Source organism: Lissotriton vulgaris, chromosome 8, assembly GCF_964263255.1.
Source record: "Lissotriton vulgaris chromosome 8, aLisVul1.2, whole genome shotgun sequence".
Classification (NCBI taxonomy): Eukaryota; Metazoa; Chordata; class Amphibia; order Caudata; family Salamandridae; genus Lissotriton; species Lissotriton vulgaris.
The window spans coordinates 1352996471-1353018530 of NC_141696.1; the positions used below are offsets into that span (position 1 = coordinate 1352996471).

The 22060-nt window shown below is 44.1% G+C and overlaps 1 protein-coding gene across 2 annotated transcripts in view; it reads left to right on the top strand.

Annotated features, from left to right (window-relative positions):
- Nucleotides 1-9353, top strand: part of FAM76B (family with sequence similarity 76 member B) — a 153725-nt gene extending 144372 nt beyond the window's left edge. For both annotated transcript variants that reach the window (XR_015299360.1, XM_086935297.1), the window contains one exon: nucleotides 8536-9353. The gene's annotated coding sequence lies outside the window, so the exon portion shown is untranslated. The remainder of the gene's footprint in view (nucleotides 1-8535) is intronic.
- The last annotated feature ends 12707 nt before the right edge of the window (nucleotides 9354-22060 follow it).

Below are 22060 nucleotides of genomic sequence, written 5' to 3' on the forward strand. Positions count from 1 at the left end.
AAATAAAGAAGCAAAATGTAAAGTTGAAAATCTGAAAATATTCGTCTAATGGAAGGAGTTTGAAATTGGAGGCTAAAAAATAAGTTAGTATTCTCAGATTGATTTGTGTGAGCAGTGTAAGTGCATCAAACAGATAACAATATGAATGATGTCTGGTCTAATTTGAATTTAGAAAAGCTGCAATCTTTCCATTAAAACTAACATTTTGATTTTTTTAAATGTGTTTGTGAATTAAATAAAATATTTGATTTTTTCTGTATTTATGTGATGAATGCTTGTTTCTGTAATTTTTGGGTGTTGTTTTTGCAGTTCAAATCATTGAAAAAGCTTACGCCTAGGTTCCCGGCTTCTAGTAATGTGACAACGGGGGTCCCTGGGTTCCAGTAATGATTAAGTGGGGGTCCACAGAAATCAAAAGGCTAGGAACAACTGCCTTAGAGAGACAACCTAACACATACATGCAAATAACACATCATAACCATATATTTGGCAAAAGTTGCTATCTCAACAGCACATCCCTATTTCCTCAACTAAATTCATCTTACCAGCATTTGGAAAAGGCTAGCTTAAACATACCACACCCTAATGCATCACAACGATGTAGTCTAGAAAAAAGTGGACAACGAATGGTCAGGGAGCAGCTGTTCATCCCAGTGGTACAGAATAAACACCAAAGTCATTTAGCACACCCAGCCATACCCATTGTACAAAACAATAATCAGACACATTTTAGGTTTCACGTTAATCAACATGTAAAGGTACAAAACAACATATTGAATAAATAATCATTTGCTAACTGAACACAATGGTACTGTTCAACCTGACTCCGGGCCTGATTATGAGTTTAGCGGGACAATGGACTTCCAAACTCACGGTGGCCGGCCACCGTATTTCGAGTTGGGCGGTTGGTCTGCCATGGGACCGCTGCTACTGCAAGGGATCTGCGATCCCTGCCAGTTTTGCAGTGGTCTGAGGCCTGCAATATTCTGGCGTGCCACTGCTGCACAGCCAAGCATATTATGAGTTTCCTCAATGCCACAGTTTCATGGCGGTGAGTCCACCATGAAAGCTGTGGTGGTGAGCAACTAAGGGGTCCCTACAGGATCCCCTGTTGCCTCAGGGCCATTGGATGCAAGCAGGTGGGCACATAGTGTGCCCTCTATGTGCATGTACCCCAGTTCCTGCATGACATGGAATACACCTGTCAATGCGGTGCAGGATTGGGCTTTGGTGGTCCCATTGCGGTGCCTTTCTAAGGCTCACAGTCAAAGCACCACCCGCCAGAACGGGAGGAAACTCCTAATCTGGCAGGTGGTCGGCAGTCGATTGGCGGTGTGCGAGTGGGATGCTGGTATGGCAGCCTGCTCCCACACCGCCAAACTCGAAATCAGGCCCTAAATCAAGGAATCTCATTAAAATTATGCCAAGATTTTGCAAGTGCTAGGGTGCCCTATAAATGAAAGAAGTGCTCTGTACAAATGATGATAACTGTACAGAAACATTTTTACGAGATTAGGTGATGATGGGTTAATTAAGTAAATCACATGAAACTAAAGAGGATGAGGGTTGGTGGGGAGGTGTAAGAGGGTGAAATGGGTTTCTTCTGCTCTCCACAGGTCTAACTTTAGTAGCTGAATAGTGGTTACTCCCTATGATCACCTTGAGTATTCTCAGGAAAATGATGCTGATGTACATGTTATTTTCCAGAAGTCTCTTCTGGAGGAGTGTCGTCCTAATTACAGTTTCTTGGCTGACATAGGCTTGTGGGAAACTGTCCTATCAGTAGGTTGTTTCCTGTTGCGGAACCAAACTGTCCATTTGATGATTTTTAAAAATGTTTTTATGATGGATAGTGCAGTTGTCCATCTCTTCTTGCTATCCTTTGCTTGTTTGTCACATAGGATGTACTGCTTTTTAGGTCTCGCTAGGCAGAGCTTGCGCTCTCTCTTTTAGACATGCTGTATTCAGGATATGGTCATGATGATCTGCCCGTCTTTTTAATTGGCTCCTGTCACTGTCCTTTGTAAATGGTGGGTTTTCCTTGGTCAGTAGGCTTAGTAATCCCTCCTTAGCACCAGCTTTTCATTTCTTGTAACCTCCCGTGAGGACACCCCCTGTTACATGTGTTGTTATTCAGTTCGTTTTAATTACAGCCTCTAAGCACTATTTTCCCACATGGCTCTCTGCTGCCTACTGTTGCAGGCAGGACACGCTTTTTTTTCTTAATGTACCCAGCGCGGCACGCATCTGCTAGCATAATCGCGGCCACACCTTTCTTTTGTATTTGCGGCGCTGAACGCGGCCTCATGCCTTTTTTTCTGTTTATTTACTTTTGTTAAAATGGCAGCACACGAGCTTTAGATTTAAACATCTTAAGCTAAAGCATGGGTGCCGTAATTGCTTCAAAAGTAAAGAAATAGTGAAGCAATCATGACACCCGCGCTTTAGCTTAATAATAATAATACTGATATTTCTAAAGCGCGATCAGCTACCTCACAAGGAGGTGTCCCGGCGCTAGGTGGGCAACTCTTGTTAGGCAGGAAAAACAAAAAAGGGGGGAGAGTGCTTATTTTTTCTGGGCAAAAAGCCAGGTCTTTATTAGCTTCTTGAAGCAGGATTCAGTCGTGGCAGCTTGGATGGCGACCGGCAGGGTATTCCAAAGAATTGCCGTGTTAGCAGAGAAGGACCTGCCACCGAGTCTGGCTTTTTTGGCGCGAGGGACGAGGAGCTGAAGCCGAGCGTTAGAACGCAGGTGCCTCTCCTGGTGATACCTGGGGAGTCTAAGTTTTAAGTAATCAGGACAGAACCCCTTAAGTGCTCTGAACGCCAAGGTTAGAGCTTTGAACTTTATTCTACTAGCCACAGGGAGCCAATGCAGGTCGTGTAGATGCGGAGAGACATGCTGTCTAAAAGGGATGTGTTTTAGCAGTCTCGCAGCCGCATTCTGCACGATCTGCAGGCGATGTACCAAGTATTTGGGTAGGCCAAGATATAGGCCATTCGCGTACTCCAATCTGGATGTAACTGTTGCATGGACTACCATTTTTCGGCAGTCTGCTGGCAAAAGCGCAAGGAACTTCCGAAGGTTCCTAAGTTTGAAAAGACAGCCAGTTGTGACTTGTTGTATGTGTGACGAAAAGGAGAGACCCTCGTCCCATCTGACACCTAAGTTCTTCGCATAGGTGCTAGGAGGAGGAAGGGGACCCATTTCAGGAGGCCACCATAAGTCAGAGGGAGGACGATTATGTTTGCCAAAAAAGACAACCTCCGTTTTGCCAGCATTCAGTTTTAATTTGTTAGTATTCATCCAGCTGGAAATATCCCGAAGACATCCCCTCAATTTGCTGAAGGCTGCCTCAGATACGTCAGAGAAAGGGAAGACTAATTGCGTATCATCTGCATACGAAATTGCCTTCACTCCCCATTTTGAGATCAAGGTAAAGAGTGGGGCTAAATAAACATAAAAAAGTAATGGGCTGAGAGCCGACCCCTGAGGGACGCCACACTTGAGGTGTTTTGGTTTTGAGGTGAAGGTGCCCAGCGCTACTTTCTGGGAGCGATCTGTAAGATAGGATTGTAGCCAGCCCAACGCTTTATCTTTCAGTCCTATATCCTTCAGCCGTGAGATCAATCTGTCGTGATCCACCGTATCAAATGCGGCTGATAGATCCAGGAGTACCAGCATGGCTGATGCTCCTGAATCTAAAGACCATCTAATCGACTTAAGATGTTTTTTTTTTTGTTTTTGTTTTTTAAAAACCTTTATTGTACCTTTAAGTTTACACAGCTGTTGGCCTACAACCCGGGGGCTGGCCGCTATTACAGTCTTATATGCACAGTGCAGCAATTGAGAACTGGATTCTGAGTATTATTTTACAATCCTTATTACTGCATGAAAGTAAAAGGTACGGTATGTTTGATATAATGAAGATCAGTACAGGTTTTTTTGATTTTCTATTTTTTAATAAAAACAACAACAAAACAAAAGAAATCTAAGGAATCACATTGCGGTCGTTCATTTTTGGTATTGGTCGCATTAAATGAGTGAAGAAGCGTTCTTCCAGTGTCGATTTAGTCTAATTCCCACCTGGGCTATGCTGGGACGAGGCGGTGAGAGTGTGCAGGTTCCCTTGGGTGCTATCCCTTTGGTATGTCTCTTTTCATGCCCCTCGAGCCCGTTATCCAAATTTGTGGTCTACCCAGTACCCCGTGGCCATCCTTTCCGATGTGTTTTGTGAGGACTATTAGTCCTCTTCCCCTTCCTCATCGGACAGTGCTTGGTCAACTTCCAGCAAGGGTTCACAGATTTCCCCTCTATACACATTCCATGGAGTCCAGATTTTGTTCCATTTTCCCGAACAGGCCCGGTTGGAATACACCGCCTTTTCCGTCACCATCGCCCTGTCCATGTTTAGACACCATTGTGTTTTTGTTGGCACTTCCGCCGCCCCCCAGCGTTGTGCGATGTCCCGCTTAGCTATTATCATGCCCAACGTGACCCATAGTTGACCATGTCTGGACAAATCATTAGCATCCCAAACATTTAATAGGCACTTTCGTGGCTCGTGGAGCAGGGACGTCTCTAACGTTTGTGATATCGTTCGCATTATCTGCCTCCAATATTCCTGGATGCGGGGGCAGTCCCATAATGTGTGAAAGAACGTGCCCTCCTCCCCGCACCCCCGAAGGCAGTATGGGTGTTGTGCTCTGTGAATGCGGTGTAGTGTGGTTCTTGTATTGTGTGTCAGTGATATGTCCCTTAACTTGATTACGGACATGATCCGTGTAGAGTTGCTGTTGGAGGTGAAGTGCGTGGGACGTGTCCGGAGTGGGGTGTGCGTCATGCTCTGCTGACAAATCCCGCAGTGTTAATTCCAGTCTAATTAGTTCTTGCGCTTTCTCCCTTTTGTAGCCGGTTATCGAGTTTATGGCTTGACCCCCTTAATACCGTCTTGTATGCTTCCCATATAACCTCTGAGGAGCGTACTGAGTCTACATTTTCAGCGAAGTATTGTGTCGTTACCTTTTTAAGAGCTCTTTTAACTTGAGGGATCTTAAGGTATGTGGCTTGGATGGGGTATATTCGCTTGCGAGACTTTTCCTGGGTGGAAAGTGTTAGGGTGATCGGGGAGTGATCTGATATTCCCCGTGGATGAATTTCTATGGTGTCTATGTGTTGGATTCCATTGCCCAGGGCCAAGAAGTGGTCAAATCTGACATGCTGCCGTGCTCAGCGGAGTGGAAGGTGTATTGCTTTGCTTGGGGGTGTGTACGTCTCCATATATCAATTAGACCTATAGTTGTCAAAAAACGCTGGAAGCGGGAGGGCCCTCCAGTGGGTATTGTCGTCGGGAACCTATCCAGCTGTGTGTCTACAATTGCATTAAAGTCGCCCCCGATAATAACATCTCCCTCAGGAAGCGTCAGTAAAAATTCTGCTAACTTTGGGAGTTGCACTGAGTGGAGCGCTGGGGGAATGTACACTGAAACCAAATTAAGGAGTTTACCGTCCCACTGTCCCTGTATGGCTGCGAAACACCCTTGTCCGTCAATTTTAGTGTTCAGTGGAATGAACTGCGAGGATTTCTGAATTAAGATGCCAGTCCCTCGTGACCCTGACGTAAATTCTGAATAGACCACCATTTTGTACCCTCTCCTATCCATGGCTTTGGATGCTCCCCCCGTTAAGTGCGTCTCCTGCAGGAGCGCTATGGCGGGCTTCAGCCTCTTCAGTGCTGTCAACACCAATCCTCGTTTTACCTTGTCTCCCAGCCCTCTTACGTTCCAAGTCAGTATGCGCAGGGGTAAACACTGCGAAAGTGATTCAATTCTGTCCGTTCTACGTGTCGGGTCGTCTGCCATATGTAGTTACGTGGACATGTGTGAGTCTACTGCGATTCGTGTCATGAACGCTGTGTCTCAATCTGTGCGCCTGACGGCGTAGATGCTCAATATAAAAGCTGGAACTTTTGCTAAGTATCCCAAATGTATAACATCATTCCTCGACCATACATGTGTATTCCAAACAATTCCAACACAACCCCCCCCCACTCCCCCTCTCCCTGCCCCCCTGCTTAACGGACTTCCAACTGCCCGCCTTCCCAACTGAGCGGAGTGCTTGACCCATCCCAAAACCAGAGTACTTGCGTGTTGGGGGAGAGTGTCTCCCCAAGCAGGCGGCATCCCTGCGGTCATGCGGGGTTTTCCAGGCCAGTGTCCAGTCGCGACTTCAAAATATTAGGTCCATTGACAAAAGACAGCGGTCGCTTTTATCCCATGCAATCCGGGTCATTCTTCTCCGTCAGCCTCTGTGAGTTCATGTGTCGGGGAGACTCCCGCACCCCCTCTGCCTGATGTCTGTGACCCCGTCCGGCTGTCATCCCGGTATCCGTGGTTCGTTCTATGGGTTCTTCGTGGCTGGCCCACGGTGTGCCACCCCTCAAGCCAGTCCCTGGCCGCATCCGGGGAGTCGAAGAACCATACCTTTTTATCAGCTACCACCCGGAGCCGAGCCGGAAAGAGCATTGAATAAGGCAATTTTTCTCGTAGCATCTTTTTTACCTCAAGGAAAGTTCTCCGTCTCCGTGATACTTTGGCCGTATAGTCCGAGAAAAAGGACACCCTGGAGTTTTGAATCTGGATGGCCGGAGCCACTCTAGCCGCCTGTAGAATAGCGTCTCGGTCCCTAAAGTTGAAGAGTCTCTCTAGTATCGGCCTTGGCGGGCCTCCTAGTTTCGGCTTCCCACCTAGCACCCTATGAACCCTCTCCATAGAGAAGAAATGCGAGAGTCCTTTGGGCTGGAGCCGATTTTTGATCATATCTTCCACATAGAGGTCAATAGCACCTGTGGTTTCGGATTCCGGCACACCCAAAATTCTGACGTTGGTACTCCGAGAACGCCCTTCCTGATCGTCCAGTTTTTCTCTAAGCGTTTTGTTGCAATTTTCCCATTTCTATTTGTAGCTCCGACACATCCTCGACTAAGGATTTAGTCACCACTTCGACTTGTTTCACTCTTTCATTCATCTTCTGAAGGTCTGCACGTATTAGGGTAACTTCAGTCGCCGTCGCCCCCACTGTCTCTTGCACTTGAGCCAATGCTGCCAGAACTTCTTCCAGTGTGGCTTTTTTCGTCCCGTCGGTTTCCGCTGTTTTCCCCGCAGGCCTGCGTTGCTCCAGAGGGGGAGTCTGCTTGTCGTAAGCAAATTTATCGAGCTTGGCCTGTGTGGAGCTGTGGCGGGGGCCTCTGTTCGCCATGCTGTATAACCTGAGGTCGCGCTTGTGTCCACTAGGGCGTGTTGGCTGTGCAGGGGTGGGGAACCACTCGTTCCTCCTGGGAGTTATCCGTGTGTTGACCGTGTCTACCCCTCATTATTGGATAATATGGGCCTTCCCCCGCGTGGACGGGTCCTCTGGCTAGATCGCCGTGGTCGGCGCAAGCTAGGGCAGGGTCTCTCACAAGGTGTCCGCCATCCGGGTGTCTCCTCCACTCCTCTCCGAGTATCCCGTGCGATTGACCCTTTCCGTTGCCCCTCAGTGGTGTCCTGGGGTAATGAGCCTTCCAGTCTGAGGAGGATATATTCCCTATAGTCCGTGCCCACGCGGTTGCGCTTTACCGGCACTTGTTATTGCCCAGTGGGTAAATGCTTGATATGCCTGGATCGTGTCTGCACTGCACTGAGCCGCCTCTCAACCCGCCCTGCGGTCAGGCGCTGCCTCGTCTCCTGCCATGAGGGGGGGGGGAGGGGGGATGGGGGGTAGGGAGTGCCTGCGCCCAGCCAGCCCGGAGCTCGCCGTGTCCCGTTGATGGTGTGATCCGGCGGTCCGCAAGAAGCGTGGACCGTCCCACTCACTACTGGATGCTTCCTCTCAGTCTCTTCTCCCCAGGCGTCTATGCACAGGGGTCCGGTGTTTGCCTGTACGGGCCGCCCCACAGCTCGGTTTCGTCCCCCAAAATGGCGGTTCCGTTCTCGGGTTGGATGTCTAGATGGGAGAAAAGTACTAAAATGAGCTTAAATGTAACTTGTAACGGGCACAGGAAATCCATCTATTTTTGTATTGTATAATAAGCCATAGATCAATAACTAAACACTCATTACTCTTTAAGTGCCACAGAAATGTCACAGGATTTAAAAGGAAGGTCAGACTGAGTAGTGAAATCAATACTGGTGGTTAAAGTCTGTTGAAGGAGGTGACTCTAAATACTGATTTGAAGAACCTAAAGGTTTTAACAATTTTGAAACCTGACCGATGAATATAGTTTCCGAGGTTCACTGAGCACTACTTAAACCTGAACCATTTGGTAGTACCACAACAATGACATTTTAATTTTCCCTGTGTGTTGCATAAAATGTCAAGCCTAGCATGCTTACATCAAATATAAGAAAAAGCATAGAAAAAGTGGGTCTAGTAACCAGAAATTAAGTGAGGTGTAGTACGCCAGCTATGTTTTTGTTATTGCTAATGAAAAAGTATACTTCAATAAAGATAGTATTGAGAATAATTTATAATACACTTATCTTATATTCTTTTAGATTACAATGGGAACCAATCGCATTGGATCTATGGTGGGAAGGAATAAGACGGAATGTTCTAAGAAGACATTGATCTCCTGGGCAGATGCTGTTACGAAGCAAGGCCTCAATTCAAAGCCAGTATTTAGAGGTTCTATATCCCACAATCTTCAAAGGACATCTCTTCAATGAAAATATGGACTGTGATGCAGAGAGTGTCACAATCAAACAGAATTTCAAGGTGATATACATTCAGGAAGAATAAGGCCATTTGTGTTATTTATGATATACCACATTCTCAACAAGGGTCAAGTAAACTTTATATCACTTGGAGAAGGTGTTGTAATGAAGATTAGAATCACAACTGAAGGAACAAGAGAATGATTTGGGAATAGCAGTGAAAACCACATGCCGTTAAACAATTTCTCTCAAATATAGACATTTGAAAAACAATAAACGTTCCTAAAAAGAAAACCCAAAAAACAAACAGAAAAATTACAAAAAAGATTGTGAAAATGTCTAGCTGAGGAAGGCTAGAAGGAAACACTATCCAACAGTACAAGCCAGATTATACAAATCCTTTTTGTTGTGAGCACATTTTGCTTCTGAACTACCTCTGAATACCATAGTGTCATCATGTGATCAGTCTAGTATTTTAATACTCCATTTTTTTATTTGAGAAATGTTGTTTGTCTATGTAAAATTAACTATTAATATAAAGGGACACAGTGTCATGTTTATACATATAAAGAAAAATGGTATTCCAATTTGAGAAAAAATATTTGTTTTATTTCATCATATATTATACTTTTACAAATTAAATTGAAGTTTTGAACTCATAATTGATGTGATCTGCTATATACAGGAAGACATAATTGCTTAACATCACTTTATATCAGGGGTCTCCAAACCAGTCCTAGAGGGCCGGATCCATGCCAGATTTTTTAAATAACTACATGTATCTCAATGGGGATATCCAAAAAATCTGGCATGGGTCCGGCCCTCCAGGACCGGTTTGGAGATCCCTGCTTTATATTGATTGGAGGTTGTTATTCATATTTACTGACCAAATTCATCATTCAATATTATTGTGCAGTTGTATAATTTGGCACTTTGCAGCCATTATTAGGTACCACCTTACTGCACGTAAGACCTTGATCATGCCTTGTGATATTACCTGTATCTCATCTGACTTTGCCACAGTCTGTGGAGAAAGGTGTGCTATTTGATGAAATATCAGTTGTTTTGTGACACAGCAGCCAATCGGATTTACTCTTTTGGATATAACTGTGCATTACTACAGCAAAGAAATATTATGTCACCTTGAGGAGGCAGAGGGAGGCACATACTATAGAACTCCTCAATATCTTGGATACCTGGCTAATTCACTCAACACATATGGTGTTAACTTCCTGACTCTGCAGTGATTTAATGAATTCCATATATTTGTTGTAAATCCGATGACCCACACTCATGCTACTTTCTCTCCTCTGGCTGAGTGTGTGGCCTTTCTTGTTATGATGTTATGAATGTTTTATGAGTTTTCATTCCCCAGAATTTTGATTCTTGGTGTAGGAGAACATAATTGACATTATTCGATTTTTTGATTCTTTTGTTTTTTGTTATGAGAAGTTAGTTTTCAACAGATTCCTGAATTAAAAGTGCTTCACAGGAACTCTGATGCCCATGGGCAAGTAATTCCAGAATGATACACCCTGAGTACTGACTAGTCCTCCACTCATTCTTTTGTTGTAGAAAGTAACAGTACTCAGGAGTAAGGCAGAAGAAAAACAAAGGATGAAGCATGTTGCACCACTTTTATAGTAATAAAAAGGAGTAGATGAGTTCTCAGTACGCTCCATTAGTAGGAATGCAAATTGTGGTCTGTGTATTTGGGGGGAAGTGTATATGAGATAATCACTTTGATGATTACAAGGTTAAATCTTTTTCTTAAATATATTACAATCTCATAAGACTCTTGTGGAATTGTGAAAAGAAGGAAGGACTAGGTGATATTTGGATACACACTGCTATGCACACTTCCTACTGTATAAAGGAGTCTTACTGGAATGCTGTTTATCAGGATCTACTTTTTATGCTCATTGGTTTGAGAAGAGTTGTGAGTAGAGTTAAGGCTCATCTGCACACCCTACTACTCACACCCATCATCTGAGAAGAAGGTCTAAGGTTGGAGGGCACTCCCTCCCCACACCCTACTATGCACACCCATCTTCTGAGAGAGAGGTCTAAAGGTAGAGGGCACTTCCTCCCCTCACCCTACTACGCACAACAGTCATCTGAGAGAGAGGTCTTAGCAGAGAGACCAGTCCCCTCACACACCCTACTATGCACACCCATGTGATTGAGGGGTTTAAAAGGAGAAGGCAGTCCTACCCCGCTGCCTACTACGCACACCCATCATCTGAAAGAGTGGTCTGAAATGAGAGGCTAGTCTCTCCACACACTACTATGCACATCCATCATTACAGAGAGAGATCTCAGTAGAGAGGCCAGTACCTCCCCACACTCTACTATGCACACCTATCAATACAGAGAGAGATCTCAGTATAGAGGCCAGTACCTCCTCACACTCTACTATGCACTCCTATCAATACAGAGAGAGATCTCAGCAAAGAGGCCAGTCCGTCCCCACACTCTACTATGCTTGGCTATCATTATAGAGAGTGGTCTCAGCAGAGAGGCCAGTCTCTCCACACACCCTACTATTCACACCCATCATCTGAGAAAGATGTCAAAAATGAGAGGCTAGTCCCTTCCCACACCCTACTACACACACTAGTTATTACAAAGAGGGGTCTAAGCAGAGAAGACAGTCCCTCCACACACCCTACTACGCACACCTGTCATTTTAGAGAGAGGTCTAAAAGGAAAGGGTAGTCCCATCCCCACACCATATTAGCACACTAATATTACAGAAAGAGAGAGCTTAGCAGAGTGGCCAGTCCTTCCATACACCCTACTACGCACAACCGTCATCTGAGAGGGAGGTCTGAAAGGAGAGCCCAGAACCTCCCTACACCCTTATACGCACACCTATCATTGCAGAGAGGTGTCTCATCAGAGAAACCAGTCCCTCCACACACCCTACTGTGCATACCCATCATCTGGGAGAGAGGTCTGAAAGGAGAGGTGAGTCCCTCCACACTCCCTACTACACACACCTATCATTACAGAGAGAGATCTCAGCAGAACCCTACCATGCACACGTGTCATCTGGGAGAGAGGTTTAAAAGGAAAGGCCAATCCCCTTCCACACCCTTTTACGCACACCCATCATCACAGAGAGAGGTCTCAGCATAGAGACCAGTCCCTCTACACACCCTACTGCCGACACCTATCATTGCGAGAGTAATGACACTTCAAAAAAATATTGCTGGTTACTTGTCCTGATATCAGAGTTACAATAACTGGGAATGCACTATAAAATCTTCAAGTGGCTCCCCATCAGTACCAGACACACTGTCACTCAGACAGACCCCTGGATTATGACAACACCCGCTAAATTGGGGTCACCTCTCAGCTGCTGAACAGACTGCTGACCATCCAGAATGCAGCAGCCAGGGTCGTTCTCCACCTCTCGAGGCAAACTCATCTCAGAACACTCCAATGGATACCTGTCCACAAGAGGTGCCAGTTCAAAATGCTGACCCCTGCCTACAAGGCCGTGCACAATGAAAGACCAGCCTACCTTGACCACAAGCTGAACTTCCACCAACCTATCTGATACCATTGCTCCACCTCCCTCCCCTCAAAGGCTCAGCTTTCACCAAAGCAGGAGCATCAACTGTTCTTATCCCACCTGCCCACCAAGACCAGGAACGGCCTCTCCATTCCTGCAGGAATTCAGAAGTGGGATAAAAACCTGGCTGTTTGATTGACCAGGCCCAGGAGCAGCTATCCCCAGTGCCTAGATACCCTCATGGGTGATAAGCAGTGCTTTACAAATACAAATTGATTGATTGAATAAACCATTTATATTGAATATTTATCTGTTTAATGAGCACACACATTTTGCAAAGATTTTGAAAACTATGAACCATATCTTGTTCCTAAAATAATGTTGGAACACAACATATATTATCAAGTCATTCTACCATACATGCACTCACTAAAATGATTATTTTACTTAAAAAAAGAAAAGTAGAAATTCACTGATAAAAACAACGGTTGAAGTAATGTTATAGTTAGGTGTGATAAGTAGATCTGTTTTTGTTTAAACAAAACCTTAGAAATTCACTGAAACAACCAAAGGCTAAAGTAACATAATAGTAGGTGAATTTGTCATTGTCAACATTATTGTTTTGAACTAAAACAAAAACACAGAAATTCACCAGTTATTTTTAGCTGCAATGCCTAGAACTTGTGCCCCTGCCAGGCATTGCTTATGACCTCACATATGACATCACACATGACATATTCCACAACATCACTCATGACATCACTGATGACATCTCAAATGACATCATTGATGACAAAATGTCCTTTCCTGCATATTGCTGTATAAATTGCTATGGCTGTACAAGTCGAGAACTGAGCACTGTAAACAGTGTTTAAATTCATAGAGAGTTCATTCTGTACCACACTACTTGCAAACAGTGAAACTTTAATGAGAAATACACCACAGGGTATTCAAAAGAGTCTACTAATAACAGTGTCCATTCTATGGAACAGTTGTCAAAAAATACATTATTTTCTCAAAATAACCAAGACCTGAAGGTGCTAAAGAACATACTACCTGCACCCTTCATACTTTGGAGAAAGCTTCACAGATAGCCCATCTCTGAACCAAAACAAGCATGCGTACATAGGTTAGTACTGGTTCACAGTCTTCTATGTTATGTGTAAATTATAATGCAGCTCAAGGATGCTTACAAAAGTTAGAATCTACTACAGAGAATCTTTCTCCCGTTGGAAACTTTTTCTGCAGAACCAATTAATTGTGTGCAGCATAATAAATACAAGTCAACTGTTACTTGCACACATAGTTACTCTTGATTGCAAACATTTATGATATGTTCAGTACCCCTACACAGCTATGGCGCATTAAGAGAATATGCATTTTGTGAACACTTACCCCCAAGCTGTTCAAAATCACGTAGAAAAATAAAATGGTAGTTACCCGCCACTATGTAAACAGTAAAATAAACTAGAAAACTCATTGGATGATGTCATCAGTGATGTCATAGAACTTGTCATGAATGGTGTCAAATGTGAGATCATAAGCAGGTCATAGTGGGGGTGCAAGTTATTACTTACTTCTCCTATCTTTTGTTTTGCAAAAAACACAGTGATTAAGATGAGGAAATGCAGATAGGAGTCACATTTTTACTTACACACTGACCACTCTTGCACTACAATATAGTTCCTTTTGAACTTTAAAATCTAGATTTCGTGAAGTAAAAATGGGGGGTAAAGTGTGGTGAAATGCCCGATCTTGTGAATGCAGTTTCAACGCACATTATTCCCTTCCCACCTATTTATGGAAGCTTGAATGTATTGTGTTTGCCAACCACCACATTTACAAACCAATTTCTTTATAAAACTGGCGGTTTATAAAGAAAACCTTCAATTTATAGCTTTATGTGTGTGGCATCCGCTTTTGCTCTGACTCTGTGGTAGAGGCAGCGTTAATATTGATAGTGATATAAAAACAAGTAATGATCAGCGGGTCAAAAGTTCAAGACCTGGCATGACGATTCACACTCATATTTATAATTTCTTTGGAGAAGTGCTTAATTTGCAAAAATAAATAAGTGCCAGGACTTGGTTAGAGGTTAGTGCAGCCTACACCAACTACAGGTCCTGCTAAAGCTGCCAAATACCAGAATATATGCCACCTACTAATTATAACCCCCATATAAATGTGATAATCTGAACTATACTAGGTTATCTCAAGGTATAAGATTGGGCTGGGCACGCTGATAATACTTTTAATGATATATCACATTATTAAGCACCACTGCGCCTGAGCATTTTTAAAAATAGGCTGACAACACCACCATGTGGTGGGCTGTCAAATATGTGCCGGTGCAAAAAGTGCTGGTAATGAACATTGGCAAACACCGGCACAAATTAAGAACTGTATTCCCTCCTTATTCAGTTACTTTAACAGAGCTAAGTACTGTCCAGTATATACATTCTCTGTTGTGTTCAATATCTCATTCCAGGCCATACCCCCTGTCTACATTTTTGGTGTAAAATCATGTTCTCAAGTTACGCCCATTTTAGCATGTCAGACCACCATTAGCAAGAGTTTTGACACCTCACAGATTTCTATGTCATTGTTATTTGCCTTCTGACTGACTTCATTTCCACATCTAGGAATTTGTTACTAGTTCTTTTTTCTTTGGGGGTGGAAAGAGACCTTATAAACATACTCCCAGTTTCATCAGAATTGATCCATGTAGCCTTTGCTAGTGGGAAACAGCAAATGCCGAAAAATTAATGCATCTGAACCATGCATTCCATTTACAACGCAAGTTGTTACAATGACGTGTTCGGTAAAGCGGCGTGGACTTTAAAGTCCAATGCTTTCCCTACTGTTACGGAGACTGGAGTTTGAACAGTAAATTATACTATTCTAAAGTCCAGCACCACCTTAAGGTAAGTCGAGTCATCGTAACGGCGTGCGTTGTAAATAGAATACATGGTTCAGATGCATTCATTGTTCCGCACGTGTTGTTAAGGAACGCTTGGGAAAGGAAACCGTGGTTGTGTATAATATTAAATTAAGCATTCCTAGTTAGACTCCAGTCCTAAATAGAGGGAGAAGTGAGGAGTGTGTTGGGTTGGGTACCTCGTCTTCCCCTGGGAACATGTACCTTTACTAACAAGCATTTGCAATGCAATAGGTCTCGCATTAGGAAAGTTTGAGCTATTGGTATTGTAAATGACACATTTTTTATTTATGTGTTGGTTTTAAAAATAGCGAAATTAATAGCTTTGTCATTTTCAATACCAATAGTTTTAACTTTCGGAAATGTGACACCTATAGCATTTGTAATGCAATATGTGTTGTATTTACGTGACTTAGATGTATTGATATTACAAATAACAATGACTTTTTAAAAAATAATTGATACTTTAAATAAAAGCTATTGTAATTTATAATGGCAATTGCTGAAACTTTTGTAAATAACTTTTGTGAAGATTATGTTCAGTGTATTTTATTGTGACGAAAATCAAAGAACAGAAGTGAAATATTAACATTTTTTTGTGACATTTGTAATAAAGCTTGAAACATTGAGAGAACATATTTGAACCAGCTGTTGTTGGATGGTTGCACAGATTAATGCTGTGGTGGCGCTGAGTGATGTTGTGGTGGCGAAAGTAATGCTGTGGCGTTCAGTGATGCTGTGGGTGGCGCATAGTGATGTTGTGTTGCCCCTGAGTGATGCTGTGGAGGTGCTGAGTGATGCTGTGGTGATGCGATAGAGTGAGTACAATAAATAGAGGGCGCTAGATAGAGGGAAGGAGGGCGATAGATAGAGGGAGGGCGATAGATATATAGATAGATAGATGAATAGAGTGAGGGCGATAGATAGAGTGAGGGAGAGCAATAGATAGATAGATAGATAGATAGATAGATAGATAGATAGAGTGAGGGCGATAGAGTGAGTGCGATAGAGTGAGGGCGATAGATAGATAGAGTGAGGGCGATAGATAGATAGATAGATAGATAGATAGATAGATAGATAGATAGATAGATAGATAGATAGAGTGAGGGCAATAGATAGAGTGAGGGCGATAGAGTGAGGGCAATAGATAGATAGAGTGAGGGTGACAGATAGAGTGAGGGCGATAGATAGATAGATAGATAAAGTGAGGGCGATAGAGTGAGGGCGATAGAGTGAGGGCGATAGATAGAGTGAGGGTGATAGATAGAGTGAGGGCGATAGATGGATAGTCAAAGTCAAAGTCAAAAAGGCTTTATTTCGATAAAAAGTTATCATAAAAGCTTCACATAATACATAAGTACAATACGTTTAAAAACAAAAGCAGAAGCAAGCATAAACAAGAAACAAGAGTTTATGTGAAAAAGGTTTTTTTTTTTTTTAAAAAGTTGCAATATTTTTAAGAGGAATCATTTCATAGTTAGTTTAAAAAGGGATTAAACAGTTAATTTTAGCCTTTTAGTTCTGATGGACCAAGCCCATAATAAGAATTTAGCTAGGGTGCAAGCTTAGGTGGTACGACTGTCAGACATTAATATGCGTATTGCGTCCATGTGGCTCCTAGTGCCCAGCTGGCGACATAAATTTTTGAGCCATATCATCCTGGGTAGGGCGTACTCTCCACATTCAAACATAAAGTGTGCCACTGTCTCTGGTCTATCAAGACATACTGGGCAGAACTCTGTAGTTTGTGCAGGGGATTTCCATCGTGAGGAGAAAGCATACAAGGGAAGAGTTCCTGCTCTAAATTTAAAATACAGGGCCCTATCAAAAGGTTTTTCAATGATGTCTAAATATAGTTCCCGTTTTGGTAGGTCCTTGAATTTCAGAAAGTCTTCGGTGAGTCTGCCCAAAGAAGTACTGGTATTCCTTTGGAGCGAAATCCAGTTCCAATACAGTTTCTTTAGAATTGCCTTTGGGGTGAAGATCTATTTACCCATGCGTCGTTTAAGCCCAGATTTAGTAGCAATGTTTTCATGTCTCTCAACCATTTGATTTTATGCCACCCAGGTAATGACATGATTTCCGAAAGACCTTGCGCGTATTTATCAAGTTCCTCCACTCGCCACAGGCGTTTCCATAGCAAAAGTGGGCGGAATTTTGCAAGATCGTCAATTGGGCGACATCCTAGGTCTAACATTAGCGGGACCGTAGGAGTACCCTGTGGGAGTGACATAATCGCTCTACAAAATTTCTTCTCAGATCTTGGCAAGTCATTAGTGATCGATGAACCCCAAAGTTCCGCCCCGTAAAGAGCAGAACTAACCCTTTTAGCTGAATAAATTTCGAGGACAACAGCTATCGGTCTAATTGAGCAGGAGCGTTGTTCTTTCAAAAGGGCTCCTGTTATCCTCTTGTGGGTTAATAGCATTTTATCCACATGTGGGATCCATTGCATTTTATGTGATAAACGAATACCAAGATAGTCAAAAACTTCTACCCTCTCCAAAGGTTCTGCATTCAGGGTAGGGGAGCGAACTGATTTTTTTGGAGGATTCAACACAAGGTATTTTGTCTTGCTCGTGTTAATTACCAGGCCCCGTTTAGAACAAAAGGATTGAAAGTTGTTTAGGAGCCTTTGGAGGCCTATTGGGGTTTTCGATATTAAAAGCGTATCATCCGCGAAGAGGAGGGTAGGTATACGTTCGCCAGCCAGGGATGGTTCGTCTGAAGGATGTTCCCGAAGTTGCTCAACCACCCCATTGATGTAAAGGGAAAAGAGGGTGGGAGCTAACACGCATCCCTGGCGGACCCCTCTCTCAACCGGGATACTGCTTGTTTTTTCCCCTCCTGGGCCCCACCTAATCTGGGCAAAGCTATTTTCATGTAGCCTGACGAGTAGTGAGAGTAAATAATGGGGCAACCCCATATCAGCCAAGACACTCCATAGGGTTTCCCTCGGTACAAGGTCAAAGGCAGTCTTTAAATCGATAAACGCGAGATAAAGACTGCCCTTGCCTATAACCACGACTTTCCAATACACCATCATCAGCCTAAAAGCTTGTTCAATTGTCCCAGTACCCACTCTAAAGCCCGCCTGGTAGTCAGAAAGGATTTTATTTTCTTCTATCCAGTCTAGTATTCTGACCAGTAAGACCTTGCCAACTACTTTTTGACTAATATCCAACAGGCTAATGGGTCTATAGTTTGATGGGTCTTCTCTGGCACCTTTTTTAAAAATGGGGACCACCTCCGCCCCTTTCCACGAAGAGGGGATAGGAGCACCCCTACAGATGGCAACAAGTAGGCAGTGAATCAATTTTCCCCACTTCGGGATATCTAATCGCAAAAGGTCACCAGGAATGCCATCCGGACCAGCAGCTTTTTGGGGCATGATAGTGCCTTTCGCATATTCCACTTCTTTAATTGTAAAGTCAAATTCTTCAGGGTGGATATCCCAATTTAATGGGAATGATGTTAAAGCCACTTCCCCCCCTTCAGGATCATTGGGAGCAGCAGTAGTAGTGTGATCATCTTGGCGGGTATATAATTTTGAGAAGTGTTTGACCCACGCCTGGCTTAGGATATTACATGTTATCAAGTCACTATCTGGCCTATTTCTGGCTCTGATAGTATCCCAGAAACATTTAGAATCTTTTTTGGAACTAGCTTCTTTAAGGGTACACCAGTAGGCCTCTTCCCACTCTTTTTTTGCGTGTGCCAGTATTCTCTTGTGCTCTTTCCTGGCTATCTGAATCAGGGGTTGGGATTTGCCTTTAACGGCCTCAATTAAATGGGTCTTTGCTCTCCTGCATGCTGCAGTGTACCAATCATGCATTCCCCTAGTTTTGTGCTGGGACATGTTCCTCCCTACAGAGCCCCTTACCCAAAAAACTTTGCCTATGTTCTTAACAGCTGCTTCAAAAATGGGTGTTGCCTTATCAGCTAGCATGACTGGGTTGATATTGTCTAACTCTATTTGTGAGGCCATAAGTACCTCGTCTATGCTAGAAAGTTTGGCGGCGTCAGTGGCAACTTTATTCCACTTTAAGCGTCTTCCACAGGAAGAAACAGTGACTTTATGTGGGCAAATAGGTGGTACTATCGATGCGTTACTAAGCCAGGGATTCGTTATAGATAGGGAAAGTGAGTTATGGTCACTCTCCACAGTAGGTAGAACTGCCATATCTTCGACCAGACTCCAGAGTTTTAAGTCCAACATAATGTAGTCAATCCTCGAGGTATGGCCGACTCTGTTGAACGTAGGAGCACCCAGCCGATCTGAAGTTGTGCGGCCATTCGTGGCTCTTAGACCAAACTCTAATGTCGGTGCATTTAACTGTATTGCACTGCGGGACGGATAGAGAGAGTGAGGGCGATAGATGGATAGATAGAGTGAGGGTGATAGATAGAGTGAGGGTGATAGATAGAGTGAGGGAGATAGATAGAGTGAGGGTGACAGATTGATAGAGTGAGAGCGACAGATAGATAGAGTGAGGGCGACACTGTGGTGGTGTTTGTGGTGGTGGATGTGGTGGTGGTGGTGGTGGTGGTGGTGGTGATGGTGGACGTGGTGGTGGTGGACGTGGTGGTAGTGGAGGACATGGTGGTGGTGGTGGATGTGGTGGTGGTTGATGGGGTAATGGTGGAGGTGGGTGTGGAGGTGGGTGTGGTGGTGGAGGTGGGTGTGGTGGTGGAAGTGGGTGTGGTGGATGTGTTGGTGGACATGGTGGTGGACGTAGTGGTGGTGGATATGGACGTGGTGGTGGTGGTCATGGACGTGTTGGTGGATGTGGTAGTGGTGGATGTGGTGGAGGATGTGGTGGTGGTAGTGGTGGTGGACATGGTGGTGGGTAGTGAACGTGGTGGTGGTGGTGGGTAGTGGACGTGGTGGTGGTTTCGGTGGAGGTGGGTGTGGTGGTTGACGTGGTGGACATGGTGGTGGTTGACGTAGTGGTGGTCGATGTAGTGGTGGTGGACGTGGTGGTGGATGCAAACGCCACCTTAACTACTAGAGCTCAAGTTTTGTGTGACTGGCCTCATTAATTGACGAACATACGCTGGCTGCGGTATTCACCTGTTACAACGCATTTTTTACAACGCACTACCACTACAACGCAGGCATTACAACGCATACCATTACAACGCATAGCGCTGGGGGGCGCTCTAGGATAAGAGGTAAGTTTAATTTACTATCCAACACCTTCCCTAGGGTCCACGGGGACTGGAGTTAGAATAGTAAATTATACTTACCACTATCCAGCACCCCAAAGCGCTATGCGTTGTAGTGGTATGCGTTGTGAATACCGCGTTGTAATGGTATGCGGAGTAAAAGTATGCGTTGTAACGTCATACATCCGCTGGCTGCTCTCCCTGCTGAATATCTGTGCAAATAATGTCGCTCTTACAAATGTCCTGGGGGAAAGATGCGGGTCCTTGAGAAGAACACTGGAGCAGGTTTACCATTTTCTGCTCTGCAAGGCCCCCCGGCAAGCGCGGCCAAGCCGGAGTACACAGTATCCGAAGCTTTCGTTGGTTTCCATGTAAATTAAGACTGATGTTATGTGCCTCGTAATCACACAGGCCGCAGAGCACGCCGGTAAGCCTCCATGACAGAAAATGCCGCGGACCTCTGTATTTTTGTTTACAGCCTGCGTGCCAGATGTTTGCTTCCGCGAAGAGATAAGAAAGTGTTTCACATTATTTTGCTGAGTTCCTTTTACAAATGAAGTGGTGGGAGCTCTGGGGATTTGCTGCTGTCGGTAAATATAATGGTTTTAATTATACCTGGGAGCTAAGGTACTGGATATCAGAAGTGACTTACAAAACCCCTGATGGGGGAAGATTTGCGTGTCCCCGATGAGTCCAGACAGTAAAGAGCATTTCAGCACTTTCTAATCACTTCCTTTTGTAGCTGCTTTAAAACAAGCATTAGAAATGCAATCAGGCTCGGATTTATTTGAGTTTGAGCTAATGGCATTGTAAATGCCAATGTATTGTTGCTATGTGTTATGGAGTGTGTTCATGTGGTGTGTACTGCCAGTGATCTCCTTGTGAGTGTGAGAATATTGCACCGTTACTGCCTGTGATGTCCTTCTTGTGAGTGTGAGAAGCTTGCACCTCTGCTGCCTGTGGTCTCCTTTTGAGCGTAAGAAGCTTGCACTGCTGCTGCCTGTGATGTCGTTCTTGTGAGTGGGATAAGATTGCACCTCAGCTGCCTGTGGTCTCCTTGTGAGTGTAAGAAGCTTGCACAGCTGCTGCCTGTGATGTCCTACTCACTACTCTACTCTACTCACTACTCTACTCACTACTCTGCACTCACTACTCACTACTCTACTCACTAATCTACTCACTACTCTGCACTCACTACTCACTACTCTACTCACTACTCTACTCACTACTCTGCACTCACTACTCACTACTCTACTCACTACTCTACTCACTACTCTGCACTCACTACTCTGCACTCACTATTCTGCACTCACTACTCACTACTCTACTCACTACTCACTACTCTGCACTCACTACTCACTACTCTACTCACTACTCACTACTCTACTCACTACTCTACTCACTACTCACTACTCACTACTCTACTCACTACTCACTACTCTACTCACTACTCACTACTCTGCACTCACTACTCACTACTCTACACTCACTACTCTACTCACTACTCTCCACTCACTACACTACTCACTACTCACTACTCTACTTTCTACTCACTACTCTACTCACTACTCACTACTCTACAATCACTACTCACTACTCTGCACTCACTACTCACTACTCTGCACTCACTACTCTACTCACTACTCACTACTCTCCACTCACTACTCTACTCACTACTCAACTCACTACTCACTACTCTACTTTCTACTCACTACTCTAATCACTACTCACTACTCTAC